Genomic DNA, 24,973 nt, shown 5'->3' with positions numbered 1-24,973 from the left:
ACACAAGTTTATGTCAAGATGAAGCGAAGGGATCGTCTTGACCAGAAATAATGGGAGTGAGGAACTGACATAGGAAGGAAATGATAAGAACTAACTGCTCTCTGGGTCTCTCAAACTGCTTCTTCTTGGCCATCTCTGGTGGCATAGAGGGATAAGGCCCTGATACAGCCCAGGTAACATGAAATTGATTAGTAGCTCTACCACCTGATGGAGCTGGCTGGGAAGGATGGGAAAGAGCAGCCCCAGCTGGCTTTTCCATCATGGAGGGAGAGAGGCAGCTCTGGCCCAGCACTTGGGAGACAACTAGTGGGAGCATAAGATATTACACTCTGGGAGTAGGAGCCTATGTGAAAGCACTACCATTGTACAGTCACATGTAGAAAAGGGAGCATGCAGAGGAACAATCTCTATTGCAAGGCAGTAGTAGTTAAGCTCAGAAGAGGTGCAGCAATGGAGAAGGTTGCACCACAGTCATGGGAGGTAGTTCTAGCTCCACAGGACCAGCACCTTGGCCTGCTCCCTCTCTTCTGACTCTTGCCAGGGGTGCAAGGATGAATGGGGCAATTGGGTCACCTGCAAAAAATAAACAGGCCACAGGGCTCTTGCCTAATCTGGGGGTTTGCAGATCTCAAAATCTCCAGGGGGATGAATGAGTGCAGGTAGAGGAGACACTGGGCTTGTTCTGCAAAGAAACAAATATATACAAAACTTCATCAGTTAAATTTGTGGATCCATGCTACATTTTACTGACATGAGATGTGGATAGGAGTTCACAGAGGCATTTGAGGGGGCTTGTGACAGATGGGACAAGGGTGAAAAGAAAGGTAGGACAGGAGGGGATATTGAAATTTAAATGTATTTGAATAACAGAGTAAACTAGGCAGACCTACTGTCTCCTCCAGTCATACAAGTATAATGCAACAGAGTGCAGCCCTCTAACAACATTCAAAACAAGTGGATACGGACTCCTTGCTCCAGCAAATGTAATCAAAATAGTGGTTAACAGGAACTCAAAATGAAGTAAATTCCTTTGGAATTTACTTCATTTTGAGTTCCTGTTAACCACTATTTTGATTACATTTGCTGGAGCAAGGAGTCCGTATCCACTTGTTTTGATATTCATTGGTTTTTTCTATTTTCACGTTTTTTACTCCTCTAACAACATTGTTATATCCATGCAACAGATATGAAACAGCAAAAGCAACAATAGAGGATATGTGAAAAAAATTATGACTCCTGTCTGTAGACTGCATTTGAAAGTATCTCTCTCTCTCTCTCTCTCTATATATATATATATATATATATATATATGACTATACACATACATGCTCACACAGATATAGATATAGCTATATATTTGTGTGTGTGCTCACCAGAACCTGCATGTATCAGGTAGGCTGAAATGCAGAATGCTATCCCAGCTATATTAGAAAACTTTGGAAGTTGTGCTTCCATTGGAGCATAAAAGGCTGTACCCCATTAGTTTACATTTATAACTGTGACATATAGAAGACAACCTTGATATCTCCTAACAGTCTCCAAATAATTTTGTTGCAGCTATTCATGCTGTAGAGCTTATTTGCATGTGTACTGAGCACTAGCTGCCTTCTTGGTGCCTGTTGCCATAATGGTTGAACACATCTACTATGCAGTTTTCTCTAAATCACAAGTAATGGTATGGTTATGAAGACACTAATGCCTGTTCTGCAAATTGTTGTTTACTGCCTTTGAGGTTGTGAACATAGCTAAATAAAGCCTTATGACTGCCCTTTGTATGGAAGGGCTATTTTTACTTCAGATTTTTTTTTTTAGATTTGATTTGCTCTCTGAGTTGCTTATTCACACTGATGACAGAGTTTTTGTTTGGCTGGGTATTGCATTTCCTGATATTTGCAATGATTTTTTTCCTTTTGTTATACAACATATTTATGTTGGGATTATGCTTGAGCTGTCACTATGTATCTATTAACAGGGTTTCTATGAACAATTCCTCACAGCCTTCACCCTGGCATGCTAGTGCTGCCACCACCTTGAAAAAAAAAAACAGAAATGTCAAGTTAAATCAAGCTGGGTATGAAATAAATTAATAATTATGGTAGCAGTTTTTAAGCAGTCCAAAGGGAGAATTGTGCCATATATCTTGCTAACCAACAGTGTAAATAATGGTTACCCTCTTCTCAGATAAACAGCAGCATATAATATATAATAAATAAATAAATGCCAGTCTCATGAGCTTAACAGTACATAGAGAAACTTTACTTAAATAATAAAGAAAAGTAATGCAAAAATAGAGTCAAGTATAAGTCAATTGGCATAAGCAGAAAAATACTATAAAAAGGCAATAAAAAGGCACCCAGCAGACACTCTAAGCTCCAGATGACCAAGTTCCCTAGACTGAGCTTACTACAGAAATATGGACCCTGGATAAATTAATAACTAGTACTCAGGATAGTTCAACACACAAGACAGCATCAATATATCTTACCATCTCTCCTTTATAGCATTCAGTTATATACTATGTTTTTCCACAGACCCCAGTATAAGTAGGTAGACCAGTTATTTTATTTGTTGTAGCAAACACATATCTAGACCTGCTTCTTTTGCTTACTGATCCCACCTTGGTGTCTCAGTGACAAGTCATTATAGCAATTACAGCCCTGCAGGTGGACAGTCACTGCTCTTATATCGGTTGATGTTACACGAAGATGAGGAGGCAGCACGTCCAGAGACCCAACACACTTCAAAGATATTCTCTGTTCTTTGAAATTTGGAAAGACAAACATTCCTTTAGTCATAAGAGCAGCACTCTTCAGATGAACAAGGCACAAGAAAAATAAAAAAAAAATACATTACATTTTTAACCATCTTATTTAGCTTAGTATTCTATTATCTTCAAATCCATCTTTTCAGTCAACAGCATTGTGTAACCTTTTAACGGTATGTATTGTATGAAGTCCTACAATAACTCAACTATATAGTACTAGTCTGTATAATGTATACTAAAAATGTAACCAAATTAGCAAAACCATTTTCAGGAGGGGGAAACATTATAGTTTAGGTTATCAACTAGGATGTCATGTAGTTGTCTTGTGGGCTGAGGTTTGGATTACAGAAGTCATTGAGCAGCTCTCCCATTGTCATCTCTGTGTATTTTGTGTGGGTATGGATTATTGTTTTGCACTGCCTAGCAGTCCAAGGCTGAGATAGGTCTCCTTGCATGAGTCAAGCTAAATTAATGGGGATATTAACAGTGATTCCCACAGTATGGCAAACCTTTGTCTACATGAATATGCTTCCTGCATATGGACCATTTCTTGTTACATACAATGGGAAAAAGAACTACTGAGCAGAATACGGGCACTGCTGTCTAGATTAATAACATTTACAGTTCTATCATGCAATGTTCTACCTTAGAAGGAATTAGAAAGGTAGTTGGAAATGAGCAGATTCCATGGACTTGTAGTCACTTTGGGGGACGGGAAAAAACTGCAACTGATCTAGCTTAAAAGTTCTAGTTTCGTAACTTACCAAAGACATCAAATTTACTGCCTAGTTACCAACACAGTGAGAAAGCTTTCAACACATAATACAATAAGAGTAGACTTAGGAATGGCTAGTTTAATATATGACATATGAAGTGTACCACACAATGGAGAAAGTCAATAGTAGCAATATGTGAAACAACATAACACTATAACTATTATTTAATTTTTAACTATGAAATAAGTCTGATTATTTCACAATAATACTCTATATTTTAGGCTTTACTGCTTTGTAATTGCATTTTTCTACATCTGTCTATATACTCATCATTCAGTTTGATCATTTTGATGTTTTCTTCATAATTTAAGGTAAAGGCATTAGAAATCTGACAGACAAGGCCATACATATCCCTCATGGTGTGTTCAGCCTTCTTTTTCAATATCTTCCATTTCCATATCCTGTCACAAGAAATTATTTAGTGGATTATTTCCTGTATAATATCTTTTGCAGTGGATTACTGTGGCTTCTTTTATACTCCATTTAGTACCTGTATGGGCTAACAACTCCATTTGACTCATCAAACAAGAATTTAAAAAGATTATGGGCACTGAGAGGAAATGTAGTTGCTATATTACTTCGGAGAACAAGATTTCCTGACATTTTACTTCCTTTCAAGTTTGTACTGAGTTCTGTAGGCATCATTTTGCTCTCACAAGGAAATGATGTAGTACAAAGAATGGCAGCAAACTTTGTGTGTGAGTTGCAACAAACACTTTCTGATGAAGGCCCGAGGAGCCATGATACAAAGGATTAATAAACAGGATTGTGGAGCAGCTACAAAGAGTTCGATCTACTCTATGTCAGAAGGCAACATCCTTCAGAATATAGGTTGCAGAAGATCTAGAAGGCATTATATGGAATTGTCAGAGTTCACATGAAGTGGATAATATCTGCACCACTTCCATATACTTTGGAATAATTAATAATAATCTGGAGCACATACATTACAATATAAAATAGAACCTCTCTACATCAACCAAAGGCTGCAATTTTAGATAAACCTACAAATACAGACTATAACATCTGAGTTATAGCCATTTTATGTCATCAGATACTTGGTATAAATAAAAAAAAGTGGGGGGGGGGGCAAGAACTGATTCACATTTCTCCTTACAATTATCAAGTCAGCATTTCCAAGTTTTTAATATTGGCTCACTCATTTTCCTGTGGCATGTCATCAGAATTACAAGAAGATGGAAGGAAAGTATACCAGAGATACAACTGTTACTGCATCAGTAACACCAGCTGGAACGTATCACAGTGCTCCTGGGTAGATAATCTGATTCGTAAACAGTTTATGCTAATGAAATATATTCCTTTTTCTTGTCATTGTCAATAGATTGTGAGACCCTCATAGAGTTCATCATATACTCTGAAATTGATTAACAGCATAAAGAGACACCTGCTGGCTGTTTGACAGTATCGCATCATCTGTATATCAGTCTTACAACTGCAGGCATTACATGGTAAATGCTGCAATGCCTGTACTGCCGCGATTAATATGCGATATGTAGTTAGTACTATGTAAAAGAAGATGTTTATTGCTGTATTTCAAATTTGAATGCATCTTCTCTATATGAAGTAGGACAGAACCAGAGAAAATGTTGCTGGGCATGCAAGCAGTCTGTTGGCTGGTACATCTACCAATAACCTTGGCACTACAAATTCTTCCATCTGTATGTATTTAGTAGTACTTAAAGGCATAAGAGCATTCCAGATGTAATGCCTGTAGTTCTATGGAACACACATAGTTAGAGCTCTCTGCAATGCCAAAGTTGCCATGGAACACTCTGTAGAGTACAATGGACTATGACAGTGACTTTAACATACAAACTGGCACACAGCAGCAGTTTATACTGATTTACTTTAAAGATTAGACTAGTGAGAAATACAACTCACTAACACCATCCACAAGGACTTCTTCATTTTGATTCATTGTTTCCATACTTCACAAGGAAGAATTGTGGAAACCTTCTTTTGGAATTTTTTGGAATTTTGACAAATCTCCAAAGTTTGGTATTACCGCAACTGTAAATTCGATTGGAATATGGCATAATCATACCTCTCAACTGTATCGAATCTCTTGGTTTTACTGGTTTAGAGGTCTACGTAATGGGGTGCCATGATTCCCAAGTGGCACCCCTTATTTCCGAATTTCCCGGATTTTTTAAAAAATTTTTTTCCCCTGGCTTTTTTGTTTTTGTAGTGATGTCATCACGCAGAGACATGCACGGTGATGTCAGCATCCTGAGCAGCCTGCCAGCCTATCGGAATTTATCTGAAGGCTGCTCTGGGCTGAGCCACTGAGTTTACTTTGTTTTAACTTTTTAATTTAAAATAAGTGTTGCATACTTGCAACTTGCATAATTTATTTATTTTGTTTAGTTAGAAGAAGAAGGCAGGAGTCAGGGCACAGCAACCCTGTCCCCTGGCAGTAGAGCAGAGGCTGCTGCAGTGTCGAGCAGCAGAAAAAGCCTACTATTGACTCTCAATGGACTCGGAGCTGTATAGTGGTGAATCCTGGTCCCGGACAGTTGGTCATCATAATAATTTATTTCTTCAGTGCTGCTTCTTACTCCGCCTCCTCCTGGGCTGCACCTCCAGCAGGTAAATAAAATAAATAAAGAAGACAGATAAAAAAATGAACTTGCGTCATAGACTCATATGATCATTTTGTTCTCGTATCTCGTTCATGACACAAATGTGTTTTGAAAGGGAAAAGGAAACACAGTTGCCCCTGCAAGATAATTATTTTTTCTGAATTTTATGATGTTTTGTGTCTGTGATATTGTGCATTTTAAATATTATATTAATGTTTTTGAGTGCTAATGAAATGTAACTCTCTGTTTCATTATTGTTTGTGTGTGTGTGTGTGTGTGTGTGTGTGTGTGTGTGTGTGTGTGTGTGTGTGTGTGTCAGTGTAAGAACAAGAATGTACATGGGTGTGTGTGTCTGATATAAAGAGAACAAAGAAACATGCCTTAATATAGCATGGGCAAATTTACATAAACTGACTAATTTCCATCTAGCTAAACTCAACTGCTAGTGCATTCAGAAAGAAAGTCTGAGACAAGCTGTGCAGGGCAGCAGAACCACTGGTCTTAGGTAAGAGGATACTGCCAACTTAATCGTGGTAGGCCATGAAGATAAGCAGTGTGACACAATCCATGTTTGCTGTTTTCAAATTAATATTCTACAGTAAATGTTAATATAAAATTACAAATTAGACTATAAAATGAATTGCTTCAGGATATGGCTACTGGCATTGAATTTTTTTCAGTTCCATACAGTAGATAGAAAGCAAGATGTGGGCAGTGCTGGAATGCTGTTTGCTGTTAACTTTCTAAATATATATAAAGATATTGTGATGTTCTAAAATATTTTGGAGACTTAATATTCATGTATGTAGCAGACTTTGTATGTGTCAATGGCAAGCAGATGACAAGGTGTTGTGTTTGTCAGAGTACTGCAAGATTTTCCGATTGCTTTCACAGCAGTGATAAAGTAAACAATACAAATTAAAAAAAATGAAGATAAAAAGTACACTACTCAGTTTTGTCTTCTGTGTCGGGATACAACAACATTTCAAGACCATTGCTTTTACTGTCTGTTTCTGCTAGATACGCCTGGTCCATTTCCTCATACTGGTTTCTGGAATATTTATTTATAACTCCAGTTCAGCAGTGTGTGTGTGTGTGTGTGTGTGTGTGTGTGTGTGTGTGTGTGTGTGTGTGTGTGTGTGTGTGTGTGTGTGTGTAAGTAGACTATTATGATGGAAATGTTCTGAACTGGGCAGGTTTATCATTATTGTTTCATACATTTTGTTTTATTAACTACTGGAAAAATGTTCAAACAATAAATTTAAAATGCCAAACAATAAATTTAAAATGCACTCTAAGTCTAACAAGTGTGCTGTATTATGCAAGGAATATAATTTAATAAAGCAGGAAGGTGCATCAAAGAACACATGTATGTTTCATGTTTTATGTGCAAGGGGCCTATGATTTAAAAACAGCCCAAAGGTAATCTTTATTCACCAATGGCCAGATGCATTTTCTTTGTATGTGGTTTGGGTTTCAATACTGTTTCAATAAATGTGAGTTTCAAGGGCAGAAAAGTTTCAATGCTAAGTTTATTTTAATTGTGAGACAGCATTGCTTTGTTTAGCAGATGTCTATTAGTGTTTGTGCATTGTGCTATAAAATGTAAAAATAAAACCCAAATAATCATTGTAGAAGTAAAGCAGTATGCACATTAGTGTTTATGGTAAATGGGGCAAAATAGCCAGGTACATTGGAATAGTTGCAGGGGGACTCTGGTGCCATATTTTGGTTGTCTGTTCTTCAGTTTGCGTTTGAAAGCTGGTATCCCACAATTCCATTGGAGTGGGTGGGGTTACATAATTATGTACACAAGTTTTATGTTAATCAGCGTACAGATTTGTACCTATTTTTATGGGACTTGTCCAGAGTTTTGATGTTTCCAGGTTGAGCGGTATGGGCATAATATGTTTTGTTTCAACTATTCTGTGTGAAATAATCTTTGGAATACATTTTTGTCAAAAGACTAATGAAATGGACGTTTGGTCACAACCTACAGGCTGGATCATGTATAATATTTGCACCTAAGTGTTCTATGGCCTTTATGTGATGCTTCATTTTCTTTTGATGCATTATTATAAGAGAAAAAGCAGTCATTAAATGTCTGTCACATGTAGAAAGCACACTCCAAAATACTTGGTATTTTCACAGAAGGCATTTTAGGAACAATTTCCAATTTCTGGAGAGCTTTATCATATAATCAGTCCACATCAGGACCTTCTAAAACATTAACAAGCATGCTGCAGTTTATAGGTAAGTACTAAGCTAGCTGCCTTTGTGGGTCAGCTTTTTAAGCTGAGCTAATTTACTTTCCAAAGGAAAATCAAACCCTGAATCATGTATCTGTGCAGTAAACACCTTACATCATTATATCAACCCCAATCCTAAAAATGTGATATACTTCACAAATGTGTGTGTCATCTTTGATCAGGTACCATGCTAATCTTCTCTGTATCATTCGAGTTTTACTATATGTGCTACCAAAGGTCAAAATCAAACCCTGTAGTTTGTGTCTGTTAGGTACACCTCTTAATGATTATGCCAACCCCTAACCACAGTTTATTAGACTTCAAGTAATGAATGAACATGTTTGACAGAATACCTGTGTATGGCAGAAATCTGTATCAAAAATCATATATTTCAAAAGATACCATAGTTCAGACCAGTGGCGTAGCTAGAGTTTGTACTGCCTGGGGCTGTCTTCGAGTTTGCCACCCCTCCTCACTCACAAAATCATGGTCAAATGGTGCCTCCACATACACAGCCCCCCCCCCCATAGCCATTCCAGTGTCCCATTACTTGGCTATTTCTCCCCATTTGCCATAAACACTCTAACAACTTAGCGTTGACCCAGTAGTCAGGGACTTAGGGTCACACATAGATAGTAATCTAGCCTTTGACCATTACATGTCGACAACAGTGAGGAAATTATTCTATGCAGCACAATTTATAAGCAAAGGTATGACATCTGAGATGAAGGAAGTCATTGTTCCACTGTATTCAGCATTCATCAGACCTATCATTGTATGCCCCCTTTGATATGTACCTAACCAGGCATATCCAATAAGTGGAACATCCACAGAAGTTCCTCACTAAAAGAATACAGGGCATAATAAAATGTCCTGTGCAGACTACCTCAAAGCCCTATCCCTGTACTCTGTGTCATACAGGCTTTGGAGGGGAGATCTATGCCTGGCATGCAGGGCATTAGCCTCTGATGGATCTCATGCATATCCACAAAACAAACAATGCCAGAATAATCCATTCTAAAGACTTAAATCTTGCTTGTAATATATACTGGACCTGCTGGAGAGATAGGTATATATCCCAGAGACTAACCCATGTATGGAACAGGCTCCCCATCCATATGAAGCAGAGTTCCTCTCTAACCCAGTTCAACTGCAACTTGGTCAATTGGATGGGAAACCAGAAATGTATCCCTGCATTGGCACCTATGTCTCTAATGGACACAGATATCCTGTAAATGGTTTATCTCCCAGGCCCATGCTTACACTTATCAAGGGTATCAAGACTTGTTAGAGATATGGGATGCATGGCTAAGATTGAAAGGGCTCTTGTTGTCATTAGCTTAGTAAACACCGATGAACCCATGTGCATACTCCTTTACATCTACAGTGATTATTTCGATTTCTTTTAAAACCTTTATTTCAAATTTTGTAGCACAGACACCTAGACATATGCTAAACAGTCTCACAATGAAAACAGACTAAGCATTAAAACTTCTCTGACCTTGAAACTTACATTCATTAAAACAGCATTAGAACCCACATTCAAAGAAAATGCATCTGGCCAGTGGAGAATAAAGTTTGCTTTGGTCTGTTTTCAAATCATACATATTTAGGACATTTTCAAATCATACATATTTAGGACCATGCAAACACTTTCCTGATTGTATTAAATTATATTCCTTGTATAAGGCAGCACACTTATTAGAATGAGTTTTAAATTTACTGTTTTGAACGTTTTTCCAGTAAGCGATGAAACAAAATGTATGAACCAATAATGACAAAACTGCCTAATTCAGAACATTTCCATTCTAAAAGTCTACTCAAACTTCAGTCGTTACAATGTACCAATATCAGTAAATATACACAACCTCTGCAGAAGTAAAAGTCATATAAATAATTCCACATTAAAGAGATTTGTAACTAATGATGAAATTGCTGCCAGCAAACAACTGTATTTGTAGATAAAACAATTAAATATAAAGTGCCTGCTGCCCTTGAAGAATAAATTGCCTACATTACATTAAAACATGATAAGCTAGTAATATTGCAATAGGAAATGGATGGCAAACTGATAACAGGGTTCCTAATTACTAGGTATCTCCTCCAAAGGAGGAGATTCACAGGACTGCAGCATCCACTCCTTTAAAGTACAACACAGTACAGTATCAGCAATCCATTCTCATACTATGGGAGTAGAACCCACAGCCTTCTGGATCAAAAGCAAGTATACTACCTGGTGTACTACTAACAATGCAAACAGATTTGGCATAAGCAGCACTAAACTTCTCTTCACCTGAAGCTCTCATCTCTTTGTAAAATCCACTTGACACTCAATTAAATCTCTTAACTTTGAAGTACAAGAAATCTGAAAAAAGCCAAAATTTATTTGGGGGGAGGGGCAAAGGCCCAAAACCAGGGACACATTTTAAACATCGCTTGCATAATCTTAGAAAGTTGCTAGAATAAAGTGTTTTGTGTTATCATGCATTTTTTGAATGATAGGAAGACTAAAACTTAAATGGCTATCATTATGTAGTGTAGTCAGTTCTCACTGATTTGCCAGAAAAACACAAATTTTAAGAGGAACAGACCAAAAGTATGAGGCAGACATTCCGTGAAAGTCTGGACAGTTGAGAACTATAGACTCAACTTTTGTACCTGAGGTACAGGGTTTGAGCTTGAGTAACACTAACCACCAGTTATACCTAAATGGGGCATTACACACACACACACACACACACACACACACACACACACACACACACACACACACACACACACACACACACACACACACACACACACATACTTGCTTTAAAGCAGGCAGCAATAATAAGAACCAGAAAACTTGGAGCAGGCAGCAATAATTTATTTATTGTCATTTGTTAACCCGGTTGGTCCAACTGAGCCAAGGGCCCATTTTCAGTGGAGATCCAAGGAGAAAATCTCCAAATACAATTATAGTTATACAAGAATGAACTAAAATTACAATGGATCTAGTTACAAGAACTTATACATAAGATGAAATCTTCTATTTTATACAGTAGTGAACTTGTTTCAACAATAGGAATAAAATAGCAGAATAAACCATCTACAAAATAGCTTTCAAGAAACAAAATAAAGACATACTGTATTAGTGTCATTAAAAAAGAAAAATAATTAGAGTAAGAAATAGGAATAGAAAGAAAAGTATTAGATATCAGGTCAGAGACTGACAAGGACAGGAACAGGTCTTTCGTAGGCACTTTTTAAGTTCTAATTTGAATTGGAGCTTGTGGGGAATACTTCTTATATTAAGAGGAAGAGAGTTCCAGGTGTGAGCTACAGACTATTTATAAAGATACTTTTCAATATTTTAGATGGTTTATAGATGTCCAGAAGGTGTTTGTCAGTTGTACGAAGCAGATGTCAGGGATTATACTGAGATACAATATTAGAGATGGAGGAGCAGGAAGTGAGGTTATACAGGATGGAGTGTGTAATATGTAATTACGGAAGAAGTTGTCTAGAGAATTCAGGCCAATGTAGTGACTTAAGGGTGAGGCAGTGATGGGATTTATATGGAAGACTGGAGGCAAATCTAGCTATTTTATTGTTAGTTTGCAATAATTTGGTAAGAAGTGATGATTGAAGTTAGTAAAGACTGGAGCTGCATACAGAAGACAGGGTAAGAGGAGAAACAGGGCTAGGGAGCATTTAGTGGAGGGTGAAAGTAATTTCTGATTATGGTACAGTAGACCAAGTTTCTGATGCTTTTTTTATGCTTTGATGGATATGTATGTCGAATTTTAGATCATCGTTAATAGTGATAGCAAGTAATGTTATATGGGGTTCAAGTTTGATGAAGGTATTGTTAGGGGAGGTGATGGATAAAGAAGGTTTATGTTATGCCAGTGTTTTAGGAAGGAAAAGCAGAAGTTTAGTTTTGTTTAGGATTTAGTATTAGTTGATTATCTGTGAGCCAGGTTTCAACGGAAGAGAAAGTGTCTTGGGTGAGAGCAAGGAGTTCAGGAATTCTGTGGGCAGTGGTGATAAGGGTGGAGTTGTCAGCATACTGTAAAAGTGTAGAGAGGTTAGTGGTAGAGTGTAACCTGTTAGTGAAAATATTAAACAAAAGAAGGCCCAAAACAGAGCCTTGGGGAACACCACTGTTGACAGGAAGAAATGTGGAAGAGACATTTTTCCACCATGTGGATTGTTGTCTGTTATATAAGTAGCTAGATAACCAGTTTATAGAGGGAGTAGAGAGAGATGAATGTCATAGAGTTTAGTTATCAGTTTAGAGTGACAGACTGTGTCAAATGCCTTGGAGAGATTGAGGAATAAACAGGAAACAAGTAGGTTGTTATCATAGGCTTCTGCTACTGTTTGGGTGAATGAGAGCAGTGCGGTGGATGTGGTGGGGTCTAAAGCCATGCTGGGTGGGAGTTAAGAGGTTGATATCAAGCAGGTGTTTAAGTAGCTGAGTGTAGACACACTTTTGTAGAATTTTGGATGGGGGGATAGGATAGCAATAGGCCAATAATTGGAAGGGTCAGTGGAGTTTCCTCCATTGTGGAGAGGGATTGTGTAAAAGAATTTCCATATATCTGGGACAGGAGCATCGAAAATAGATTGATTTATAAGACTAGAGACAGGGTAAGCAATAGATTTAGCAGTGATTTTAAGAAAGAGGGTGGGTAATTTGTCAACAGAGAGAGAGGAGGGCTTGAGTTTATTGACTAGAGACTTTGATAAAGGCAGTGGGAACTGGTTGAAAGGAGAATGTATTGGAGGAAGTAAGACTGGGAGGTAAAGGCAGAATAGAAGCACTGGAACTATTTTGAGTAAGATTTTGAATGGTTTCTATAAAGTGATTGTTTAAGAGGGCAGCAGTCTCCAATGTAGTATTAAGAGGGAAGGGGTTGGGAGTAGGAGGGTTACCTGGGTAGAGTATTTTATTTATGGTGGACCAGAATTTTTAGGGGGTTTTATGTGGGCTACATTGGTAGGTGCCAAGGAGTTCAGTGCATCAAGAAATAGCTTATTGAAAGTTGTTACAGCTTCATTAAGGACTTCAATAAGATCGAATTAAAACATCCTTACAGGTGAACAGCAACAATAACTCCTCAAACATCCTTACGTGAAATATGATTACTTGGAACAATAAGTCCTCTTACTTGGAACAGGCAGCAAAACTATTTTAAAATTTCATGGGCAGGAAGAAGAACAGCACGCACAGACATACCGGACCAGAAGAACAGGACATGATTATACAGAACTGTTCTTAAAGAACAATGCCCTTAAAAAAAGTTTTTTTTTTTTTAAATGAAATTAAAACTATGTGACAGTCCCAAAAGTGCCACCTGAGGTGGATCTCCACTCTGCCCCCCCCTGCCCCATAGCTACGCCACTGGTTCAGAGTTTCAGACCATGATGTCTGTCTGTCTGTCTGTCTGTTGCTCTATTTCCAGCCCAGTCATACCTCTCAACCTCTTTGAGCAAGAAATCTGGACAAAGCAACAAATAATGGGAGGACAAAAGGCCAGAACTAGGGATACATTTTAAATATTGCTCTTACAAACTTAGAAAGTAGATAGAATAACAGGTTTTGCATTAGCATGATTTTTCTGAAGAATATGAAGTCAGAAACTCAAATGCCTGCCATTATTTTCTGACTTCAGTCTTGAATGATTTGCCAGAAAACCACAATTTTATGAGAAATAGATAAAAAATATAAGGCAAAAATCTGGACATTCTGCAAAAATATGGACAGTTAAGAGGTATGAGCCCAATGCATGAACCCTGAATTCACTGGTATAGCATCTAATCTTTTGCATCATTACTTATTGATTTATTTTTTACTGGTATATTTAATTTACTTATGCATAATTAATCCTTCAAATTAACATTGACAGACTGTCTTGAGTAACCAAGGAAAACAGATTCAAGGTAGTTTATTAAATGCTCAGCTTAATGAAATGGCATTCACTGAAACAAAGCTAAAAAAATGAGTACAGAATGAAATATTTCTTGAGAGGCCTGTGAATGCTTAAATTAAGGATTCAGAAAGCTAAACATATAAGCTCTGCACCTCCATGCAAATACACGTACACATGTGGCATGGGCTCTGCAGTAAGTTACTGCCACTGTTAAATTATTGATGTGGCTTTGAGTTCAAGTTAACCGCCAAATGTCAACATTTAATTTTATATAGGCTTTAATAACTTTAGCTATACGTATCAGGCGAAAAGCTAGCAGTTTTTGCATTGTGAAGAAAGTTAAAACACATTTTGTTGTGTATCAACATTTAAACAAAAACACTCAATTTGATTACATGTTTATAAGCATAAGTATGTATGCTATTGTGCAAAATGACAGACAAATATACTATTTTGATTTCCTGAGCTGTAAATCTATTTCTACTTAATATGGTTCCAGCTGCAAACATGTCTGATGTACGGAACTGCAGATTGTTTCAATAGAAATATACTAGGAACAGGGCAACACTCCAAATCTTCCTTTATGGAAAAAGTTAATTACAAAAGTGCACTGAGTTGCATTTTACCTCATAATCTGAGTGCTTTTATTAGATTACATGTCTCTTGTTTCCTAATTTATTTGAAAATTATAAACTGGAGAATGCAGACTTCAGTGACTATATGGAAAGGAAATTTATAAATCAGTAGGGAGATAAACATGCAAATAGTTAATGACTGGGGTAGTCAAGAATATTTAATATTAACTAGCAAAAGTTAATGCAGTGTGAAGATGAGCAGTGAACATTCTGTGACAGAATCTGAATAATAAATTAAATCAAAAGTGCTGCTTTACTTTAAAAAGGCCCAACTGTGCATTATACAGTACAATATATGGTCAAAGAGCAGAAAACAGTTGAAATATTTATTTATTTAAATAAAAAAACTGTGCATTATACAGTACAATATATGGTCAAAGAGCAGAAAACAATTGAAATATTTATTTATTTAAATAAAAAACTGTGCATTATACAGTACAATATATGGTCAAAGAGCAGAAAACAGTTGAAATATTTATTTATTTAAATAAAAAACTGTGCATTATACAGTACAATATATGGTCAAAGAGCAGAAAACAGTTGAATTAGCTACTTAGTTTCTGTTTCTACTCTAGGATCAAACATGACAACCAGAGAGTCTTTCCTTAATGATTCAGTAATACCGAGTCCTTCTCACCACCCTAAATCTGATATAATATTAGCAATCTTCTGATTATTCAATTAGCAACTAAATATATGGCCACAACTGAGAATTATGACAAGCTGTCAAAAAATAATGCACAGAGTTTAACTACATTGTCAGCATAATCATTTATTTAAGAATAATTAAACAAATAGACAACGTCAGTAAATACATTAAATTCTGACTGGTTTATCTGAAGGTTCGTTTTTTATCAAACATCTGTTATTCTTTACAGCTGAAGCAATCACTTTCATTTAAAAGTTTAAATATACATCGGGTAGTACTTGGTACTGGATTTGTGAAATGCCTGACTCCAAGTTGTATAATTCATTTTGATTAGCATAAATTAAATGAAATGCAAACCCCTATGTTCCTCATTGTATAGCAAGTCATCTCATCAACAGATCCTATACTTTCAATTTTGCAGGCATACTATATATATATATATATATATATATATATATATATATATATATATATATATATATATATATATATCTAGAGAGAGAGAGTGAGTGAAAGAGATAGAAAGAGTGAGTGAGTGAGTGAGTGAGTGAGTGAGTGAGTGAGTGAGTGAGTGAGTGTGTGTGTGTGTGTGTGTGTGTGTGTGTGTGTGTGTGTGTGTGTGTGTGTGTGTGTGTGTGTGTGTGTGTGTGTGTGTGTGTGTGTGTAGAAGAGCGGGAGAGATGTATAGATAGATAGATTGCTAGATTCTTGCATTACACTTCAAATCTCTTTTAATCACTCTCAGTCTCTCCAATGTCGGCTTTAACCCAAGGACAAAGCAATAGCAATACATATATAACAACTCCACCTTGACAGGTAGCTTTATTTTTCAAAACAGACTTTCTTCCTCATATGTAAATAATCTCATCCAACTAAACATGTTTGTGTGTTATACAGTGGTTATTATGGAAAATGTAACTTCTCATCATTAAGTGTGTTATATTCACCTTGAGCCTGTTTGACCATAGACTAATATTTTGCTCTGCTCCGCTATGTTGTACTAGAGATGTATTAGAAAAATGCACTTTGCTGGAGCTTTATTCCTTGGGCCTCCTCTGAAAATGGACACTTGTCCAGTCGGACGATCCCAGTAAACAAATGTTAAATAAATAAAAATAAATATTTTTTTTTTGTAAATTTAGTGCATTGAAAATTGCGGCAGGGGGAACATATTTCTCAGATAAGGATCCTTTTTCAGCATGCACCAGAAATGTATAATAATATGTTTGACTTCTTAAGAATTCTTACAATATTCCAATAGAAAACAGATTTGATTTTTGAGAGCCATTATCAAAATATTTGACTCTGTCAATAAATAATATATATTTTCTTTTTCTAACACATGCCTTCTTGTAAGCATGTTCTACGTCCTTTAAATATTAGCTTCTTCTGAAAAACATCCTTAGTACATCTTCTGATGTTTACAAGTAGTCTGTCCATTTACTGCAGCCACATCTGGTCCTGAGGGACTGCCCAAAAGGTAATGATGAAATTAAAATCAGGAAGTGAGAGCATGCACAGTGTAAAAACATTAACATTCTTTTTGTAGAGTTTATTAACCACCTGTTGCTCTACAGTGCTTTCCCATATTGAGTCTAAATAACTGGTTTTAGCTTTTTCAGCAAAGTAAATCAAGTGAAAGGCAATCAATATCAACCCAATTGCAAGGAAAATTATGAATAAATCTACCTCGTGGCCAACTGTCCCATTCACTAAGTTTGTACCAGAGGCAACAGCTGACTGGGAGGGGCTATCATTTAGGCATTCACTGGGAGGTTTTCTTATTTTAATCATAACTCTTCTTTTAAGTTTGTAAACTGCTTCTTGAACTAAATGTTGTGGCATGTTTTTGCATCTGTAAATATGTATATGTTTTATAGCATATCTTTGTATCTGTGAGTATGTTTTGTTAATTTCTTATGTGATCAGGCTGTGTCTGTAACTGGTCCATTGAGATCAGTGCACTACCCCAGTAAACAAATATAAATAAAGAAACTTCACTGCACATGCTCAGTAATACTCTATAGATAATCATGTAATTAGCATCAGCAGGGTATGACTCCCACAGCTGACATAAGCACACAAAGTTGCACTGTGTCCTAGAAGCCTACCTTACTATGTAGTCTCCAGTTTTCTCTACTGCAAGACAACACACTATGGGCATTCACCGTATTCCCTCCCACTGAGAAATGGTGAACAAGCAATGCCACACTCCTCCAGTCCCCTGCTAGCTTAAACAAGTGCCTGAGCCACTAATCAATTGCAGGTCACCTGGGTCATAGTCAGGGCTTAGTCTGCCAGTGCCAATACAGCAAGCTGTCCCTTCATTCAATTACCATTTCAAAAGATTACTTTGGTGCTTGTAAAGGCTTTCTAGTATTTCCATTGTGCCTGGTTCTTTGAATTTATTGTTAGAAAAGGTCAGTTCACAACCGTTTCTTATTGTTTTTGGTATCTATGACATTACGTCTTCCAGTACTGTGTCTGTATGTTCTTTATACGAGACATCTTTTCTGTTACCTGTGCTGTTTCTGTGGTGTGCCTACTGCTCTACTGTTTCTATAGTGCTGACAGTGGAGAATACATATGACAAGGTCTCAAAAAAACTGATTTGGGCACTACTGCAATGGTACAAAGTCCTGGAAACACTGGTAGTGTACTGTACCTGTCACCTGTCCAGATTTTTGCCTCATATTCTTGGTTTGTTCCCCATACAATGTGTGGTTTTCTGGCAAATCACTGAGGATTGACATTACTAAATAATGACATACATGTGAGTTTAATATTTCATATCCTACAGAAAATGCATGCTAACATAAATACTGTTATTCTAGCAACTGTCTAAGCTTATAAGAGCAATATTTAAAATATATACATATTTTTGGGCCTTTGTTGCCCCCCCCCCCCCGTTATTTTAGGCTTTGTCTAGATTTCTTGTGCTAGAAGTTGAGAGGTACAACTGGTAAAATTACTTCATGCTATGTAAAAAGACCCACTGAGGGGTTCCACGTGGGAGAACTTGATCCTTAGGATTCAGTTCTGAGCCCACTCCTGTTCATACTGGTGAATGACTACATTAGCGAGTTTGGAGGGAACAAATCTATAAAGTTGCTGTATGAAGATAATGTGGCACTACAAGCAGACTTTCTGTAGGAATGATTGCAGACTGGGAAGCAAAATTGAAGGCTCATGGGATGAATGGGAGAACTCAGAAGAAGATAAAATTGAAAGGAAGGGAAAATAGTGGAATATGTTAAGAACGTCAGGTATCTGGGAGATGTGGCTAAAAAAGACAGGTCTGAATAAGGAGGTCAAGGCTAGCATCAGAGCTACTGCAGGCAGTGCCCTAAAAAGCCACTCCTTAGATGATGCTGTAATTGAATTCAAATAGTCTTGTACCTCCTAGAAGGAAGAAACTGAAAGCAAATAATGGAATTTGGCTTTCCAAAAAAGAGTAGAATGCTAATGCAGGATAGAAAAAAGTGTGGAAAGAAAGGCAAAAATATAAAACACCTCACTATCTTAAAAACTTCAGCATGCTTCTTAATCATACTAAAAAGCAAATAAATGAAGACAAAAAAACGATACTGTAATAACTTTCAGAATAATACTAAACACAATCCTAATAATGTTGGGCATCCATTAAAGAAATTTTACTTCCCGGCCAAAAAATTAAACCATACCCCTCTCCCAATAACTCACCACATGAAACTGCAATACAGTTTAACTCATATTATACAGATAGCATAGCATCTCTAACCAAGAATTCCTCAACATCTAATTGCAACCGTACCCAACAGCCACATATCACCACATCCACTTTTACTTTCAAACCTGTGCCCATAAACCATGCTCTTCTTCAGCTGATGATCTTTCAAGTAAGTACCTAAAAGCAGCAGCCAATAGCATTGCCTATTCTGTTTCAGTCCTCAGAAATAGGTCATTCCAGGAATCCCACATTCCCTCTCGGGAAAAAGTCACATATTATCTCTCTGCAAAAAGGAGGAAATTTAACAGACGTTAGTAATGTTCGACCCATAGCAATCCTATCTCTCCTCACCAAGGTACTTGAAAAATGTATTCATAAACAACTGCTAGTCTATCTCCAGCAGGAAGAAGTACTATCCCCTACACAATATGTCTTCTGTCCTTCCCATAGTACTAGCACTGCCCTTCTAACCTATACAGATACTGTCAATAAAGCCAGAGATAATGGCAAACTAGTCGTTTCCTTATTTCTAGACTTGTCTTAAGCCTTCGACACAGTTTGTCAAAGCAAACTTCTATTTCAAATGTCTTCAGTAAGTATCTATCAGCCCACTCTTCTGTGGTTCAAAAGCTACCTGTCCAATAGGTACCAGTCAGTAAAATGGCACTCCATGCTGTCTCCTTACCTCAAAGTCACCACAAGTAACATTTCACCAACACCCTCTGTACTTCCACACAGCAGGCCATCCTAATACAATCTTGTTTGCACATCTGACAACATGGTACACCTACAAAAAATTACTCAGAAAGCTTTACCAGTCACTGAAACATGACTTTGTATGTCACAACTCATGCTCAACCCAAAAAAGACAGAACTAGTACCCCCCCCCCCAAATTACTCTCTCATGAAAAAACTAAATTTAAAGTCCTCTTTCTTGATAATACAACCACTAAAGTTACTTCTCATAGCAAAGTATTAGGGGTGAAAATGGATGGTAATCTTACATTTGACCTGCGTATACAAAACTGCATAAGAAAAGCTCATCAAAAACTAGGGATGCTTTACACATCCAAAAACTTCCTCTCCAACACAACTAAAATTCCACTTGCCACATCTCTTTCCCACTCTTCTTTATGGCACTGCCATCCTCACAAAACTCTAGGCTTCACAAAAATTTAAATTGAAGAATGCTATATCAAAGCTGCTAAATGTGTGGCACATACCCCTTTCAGAACCTACCACTGTATAACACTGAAAAGCCTAAATCGGTTAGAACTGCCACATCAACTAACATATACACAACTTCTTACCACATATACCATTATCCAGCATTCATCTGCCTGTCCAGGACTAAAAAATATTCTACACAGCTATGTTCCTAATCGATCATTGTGATCCAGTGACCAAAAACTCCTATCTGTCTATAAACTTAACAAATCTGCTGGGCATTGTCTGTACTTGTACAAGGTTGCTAAGCCCTGTATTCATCAGGTCTTTAGCCTTCCTCCCATCTGTCTAAACAACTCTGAAAGAATTGTAGCATTTTTGCTCAACCCCAGGATAAACTGTGTCCTTAAATGTGAGCAAGTACCTTTTCATTCCTTATACCTCATTACTCTTCCTTCTTCACTCTCTTACTGCTATCTAATTTTCTTCCCTGACTTGGTCTCTCTTAATATACCATAAGCCTGTTTTTCCTCACTTCATATTACAATTCCTATTTGTATTAGACTAACTAAACTTTAATTTCTCTACAAACTCTCTAAAATTTCTTTAAATATTAAATGATTGTCATATACCTTGTATCGATTCCTAACCAATGTTTTATACTATGTCTTATTTGTTATAATTATTTAAACTGCAGATGCTTTTGTTTTATTTTTTTAAGACAGTAAGATTATTGTTCTTCAATAATTTTGTAATAATTTGGAGCTTTTCTCTGCAGGCCTCTGCTGAAAATGGGCTTTGACCCGGTCAGACTTTCCTGGTAATAAAATGGCAGTATATAAATAAATAAACTGACACACATTGTCAGTGGTAGTGTGTGACAGAAGAATGCAAAGAAACTGAAAAGTAAGGTGTACAAAGAAGTGGTGCAACCATTTCTAATTTATGGTACAGAAACCTAGGCATTGAAGGTACAGAAGTGTAGGAAGCTTGAGGTGGTGGAGATAAAGTTCCTGACAGAAGATATAACATAGACACTACGGAGCAGATGAAGAAGAAATGAGGACTTTAAAGCATAACATTAAACAGCCCTAAATCCTGAAAATGTAAAGGAGAACAGATTATAGTGTTTTGGTCATTCTGGTAAACAAGAGTTGAGTGAGACAGGAGGAAGGCAAGAAGATACAGGGGTGTCCACCAAAGAGATGGATGGACAAGATGAAAGAAGACCTACAACAAGCAAGCATATTGATCAAAAAAAGTAGTAGAGTGTCTTGGTCACTGGTGCTGGAAAGCAGAAAATAATTCAGTAAAGATGATTTGGGGATACTGAAAAAAAACGAGAGGAGAAAAGCATGTTCTGCTAAGAAATGAATGGATTATGAGAAAGAAGGCATGTGACAAGCCATGCATAGCTATCAAAGAAGGTAGGAGGGTGGTTTTGAATAGAGAGAGAGGTGGAGACAGTTTTTGTGAGACCCCGACCTCATGTAAAAAATGGGCTGATTATGATAAATGCATTCTTTCAGTGTTAAAATATTCTATGTTTTGTACATTTATCATTGTACCCTCAAAGTGCTATATTAGCACTGATAACAGCATTTTTATAATTGTGTGAAATGAACCAAACAGATTAATATTCGTAGTATTTAGTCTTGAATAATTATCCATATAATTTATTCTGGGTGTTTCCAATGTTCCCCAAATAATCCTTGCAATTTTTCTGGTGTTGGGTTTCTCAAAACTTAATTCTGGTAAAATTCCAGTGATCCATGTGGATTTTGGTTCAAGGACTACTTTGTTTTCTTGTTTTGGAAAAGTCCAAAAGTTTACCGGAAGGTTGATCTCCCTTATCCGTACTACCAAATGAAATGTTAACTTTATATAGGTATGGAGTGCAATTATGACTAAAAATAGCTTTTGTAGAACTGGGGCTAAAAGACACAGAATAGAGTACTTTGCAGTTTGTTAACAGTTTCACATCACTATGTAAAACCAGTGCTAGTGGAGAAAAGCTGCGGACATGTGAATATAAAAATAATAAGGAAAAGATCCTGTTTCAGTCAGTAGCACTTAAAGAAGCTACTCATTGACAAGATTTTCAATTTCCATTGCTAGAAAAGCTTATGCTTCTTAGTGGTAATTCTTCTATCTAGGATTCTCTTAGTCATAGCATTTTTCTCACACACTCTAGCACTTCTGTGAACCATTTTGTGTGATGACACTTTGAGTAGTACTCATAAATGTGGTACGCAACTGCATAGGGTCCTAACTTGATAACATCTCACATAAAAGCCATATGCATCTAACATGCCTACAAAATTGCATGAACTAAATAGTTATGTATACATGGTAGATATGCAAATGAAAATTCACAGCATGTTCTGCAACTTAAAATATATGTGACTGCTGGAGTTTATGGGGAGGGGGTACAGTTGTGGATGAACTACAACAGCATCACTACAATCTGGAAGCTGAAGTCCCAGAAATAGTGATGAACTCTAACACCATTAACTGAAATGATACAGCAGATAACATATATCTTAATAAAGGAATGCAAAGGCACATGCTTCTATGAAGCACTGTATGTGCGAGTACACTGTCATAACAACACCTTTCCTTTCCCATCAGAATGCTGACAAAGATATCTTGCCAGTGGTAGGATTCCTTCAGCAAATCTCTTCATTCTAACATTATGAAAAATATGCCTACTTTGCAGGCATGATCATGGAAGCAAACATTTTTATAATTTGGCCCTGGTTGTGTCCTTTGAGAGTCATGGCATGGCAATAAATGCAGAAATGACATTGTCCCTGTCAGGTATATGACAATTCATCAAAAGTCTTTGTGTGTGTGTGTGTGTGTGTGTGTGTGTGTGTGTGTGTGTTTCTTTTTTGTGGAAAGGGGCAGCATCCATCCCTCTAATCCCTGTGTGAGGCCTTTGAACCTACATTCCCTTTTTTAATATAACAAAATCCTGTCACACCACCATGGAAAAAGTGTAAAAAGTGTAAAACCTGGGTAAAAACCTGGGTAAAAAAATGGTAAGTCCCATTTTTTGCCAAAGCATTGTCTTCCCACCCTGCACTACCAGTGTGCAGTTATTTTTTTGTGTGCATATCAGTAAGTGTGTTTTTGTATGCATGTCTTCATACATATATGACATGCCTGCCATTCTGTGTTCCCCTTTCACTACATGTACTTCTGCAATCTTCCCTGTCAAATTAGAATTTTGACAGTAGCATCCATACATAACAGACTTACTATTTCCACCATCTTATCGGTATGCTACTGCAACTATAAGAAACAGTGCATAAAACCTCTTTTGCCTGGTGACTAGTATGCTTACAGCATCTGAAGATTATATTTTATAAGCAGCACTGAGGCCATGAATGCAACTATAAACCATTTGTTGATATACATCAACTGCTCTAGACAGGACTGCTGATGTTATTGCATGCTTATATATACATGTGTGTATATATACTATATATATATATATATATATATATATATAGACATACATACACACACACACACACACACACATATATATATATATATATATATATATATATATATATATATATATATATATATATATATATATATAAGATGGTTGCAAGTATTTAACATGGCTAGGTATGGAGTGCAATTATGACTAAAAATAACTTCAGGCTGGCCTTAGGCATAGGTGGACTTAGCAACTGAGTGCCATGCATGCAAAGGTACCCTTTTGGTATTTATTTATTTTTTAGAACAATGAAATATGTTATTTCTTTGCTCTAAGAAATAAATAAATATGTGGTGCCCTGTCAAAAAAGCATGCCCATAGCATGATGGGATTCTCAGGAGGACTTGCTTCACTTGACTTCATGATACAGTTGAACTTTGTATGTTCACATATGTGAGACCTCATAAAGGTCTAACATAAGTGTGATGGTACACAGGCAATATGTCTAACAGTTTTTCTGATCAACAGTGATAGCTATGACTCTGGAATGCATGAGTTTGCTGACTGACAATAATGCAGTAGGGATATTCAGTGAAAGCAAACTTGATAAATCTGATATGTGTATTTACCAGGAAGAAAAGCTATGAGGAATAGGTTAAAAATATGAGACAAATTCAGGGACATTATGCACAAATCTGAACAGTTGAGAGGAATGCAATGAGATCAGAGACAAAGTGAGATAAGTATTAATTTTACACATACGTCTCAACCTGGAAACATCAAAAGTCTGGACAAAGGCCCATGAAAAATAGGTACAGATCTGTACAGTGATTAACATAAAGTTTGCATACATAATTATGTAGCCCTGCCCACTCCAATGGAATTGTGGGATACCAACTTTCAAATCCAAACTGAAGAACAGACAACCAAAATATGACCCAGAGTCCCCTTGCAGCCAAACCAATGTCCTAATTACTTGGCTATTTCACCCCATTTACTATAAACACTGTAATGTGCCTACTTCTTTACTTCTGCAATGATTATCT

General features: G+C 36.8%; 1 protein-coding gene and 1 non-coding gene across 5 annotated transcripts in view; one reads left to right on the top strand and one right to left on the bottom strand.

Annotated features, from left to right (window-relative positions):
• INSC (INSC spindle orientation adaptor protein) overlaps nt 1–24,973 on the top strand; it is a 1,312,382-nt gene that overhangs the window by 987,310 nt on the left and 300,099 nt on the right. The window lies entirely within an intron of this gene.
• LOC122812498 lies at nt 8,530–8,632 on the bottom strand. Its single transcript, XR_006366484.1, has one exon. It is a non-coding gene; the product is annotated as a U6 spliceosomal RNA (small nuclear RNA).

This window comes from Protopterus annectens, chromosome 9.part0 (genome assembly GCF_019279795.1).
Source record: "Protopterus annectens isolate FY-2018-M chromosome 9.part0, PAN1.0, whole genome shotgun sequence".
In the NCBI taxonomy this organism is placed as follows: domain Eukaryota; kingdom Metazoa; phylum Chordata; order Ceratodontiformes; family Protopteridae; genus Protopterus; species Protopterus annectens.
Note: the sequence above shows the minus strand (reverse complement) of the source record. Positions and strands in the feature narration are given on the sequence as shown.